The sequence below is a fragment of the Uloborus diversus genome, unplaced genomic scaffold, assembly GCF_026930045.1.
Source record: "Uloborus diversus isolate 005 unplaced genomic scaffold, Udiv.v.3.1 scaffold_13, whole genome shotgun sequence".
Taxonomy (NCBI): Eukaryota; Metazoa; Arthropoda; class Arachnida; order Araneae; family Uloboridae; genus Uloborus; species Uloborus diversus.
In genome coordinates this window covers 7,992,002-7,993,117 of record NW_026557987.1, presented here as the reverse complement: position 1 = coordinate 7,993,117, position 1,116 = coordinate 7,992,002, and the positions used below count along the sequence as shown (strand labels likewise).

Below are 1,116 nucleotides of genomic sequence, written 5' to 3'. Positions count from 1 at the left end.
CAATTATCTGTTTTGATTTGAGTCTCAACAGGATTATATACACAAATATTGTGCTGTTCTTTTGTACGTTTTTAAAATCCGGCAAACATTCCCCGATTTTTGACGGTTTATACTAGGTTTATCCCAGTTTTTGCAGCCGGAAGTGAAAAAATACCATTTTTCTGGCAAAATGACGAACCCTATTTATTGTATAACTTTTAATTACTTCATATTTGTTAAAAATGACTTGTGTTTGTAATTTGTTTTTCGTCACATTCATTTATCTTTTCTTGAGTTGAAATTTCTAGTGGACGCTGGTTTATTGAATTGGTGGTTAAATTGGGTAAAAAACTGGCAAAAACAGCATGTTTGATGGATACCACTTCTGAATTGTCTCTTCTCCTTTTAGTATTTCAAAGAGAATCTCTGCGATCCCTCCAAGTTCCTGAACGACGTCAAGTGAGTTCATTTCCATTACGATATGCATTTAAATTAATCTTGCATATTGAATTTTGCTTGTGTCATTGATTGAAATGTATTGTTACAAATTCTGTAAATAGTAAATTATTGTAATAACGTAACCTGTAAATAGTTTCCCGTAATGAATATACAGCCCCTGTACATTCGGCTGAAGTATACAAACCCCCTATTTTTTTTTTCATTGATAAAATTTGTGAATGAAATCAGATAACAGTCTACGAATTTCGAGAAGGATTTCGAATGTTGTGGAAACTTTTCGATTTTTATAAAAGCGTGATAAAAAGTTTAGTTTATTGCGAGGCATTTCGCTGTGTTGTTTTTCGTATATCGATGTAAATATGTGTGTAGCCATCGAGTTTACGGTTTGTGTGATATTTGCTTGATTGCTGATGATTCATTTAGCAGTTGTTGACGCTCTTCCCTGTACATAGTGTAAATAAATTTCCTGTGTTTTTAATCAAGAACTGTGTTGTCCTTTCAAGAAAGTTGGAAGTCACGCCGGATCCGTTACAGTATTTTAATTATCCTTTCTTATTTAAATTTCCTTTTATTTTTAACCCAACACACAAAAGAAGGGGGGGGGGGTTATGAGATTCACGTGTCTGTTAGGTTTGTGCGTCTGTCCGTGTATCTTTCTGTGGAACTCTACCGGCTAAA

The 1,116-nt window shown here is 34.0% G+C and overlaps 1 long non-coding RNA gene across 1 annotated transcript in view; it reads left to right on the top strand.

Annotated features, from left to right (window-relative positions):
* Positions 1-438, top strand: part of LOC129232588 (uncharacterized) — a 9,305-nt gene extending 8,867 nt beyond the window's left edge. The window contains exon 3 of the long non-coding RNA XR_008581367.1: positions 389-438. This is a non-coding gene — a long non-coding RNA (uncharacterized LOC129232588). The remainder of the gene's footprint in view (positions 1-388) is intronic.
* Positions 439-1,116: the final 678 nt, after the last annotated feature.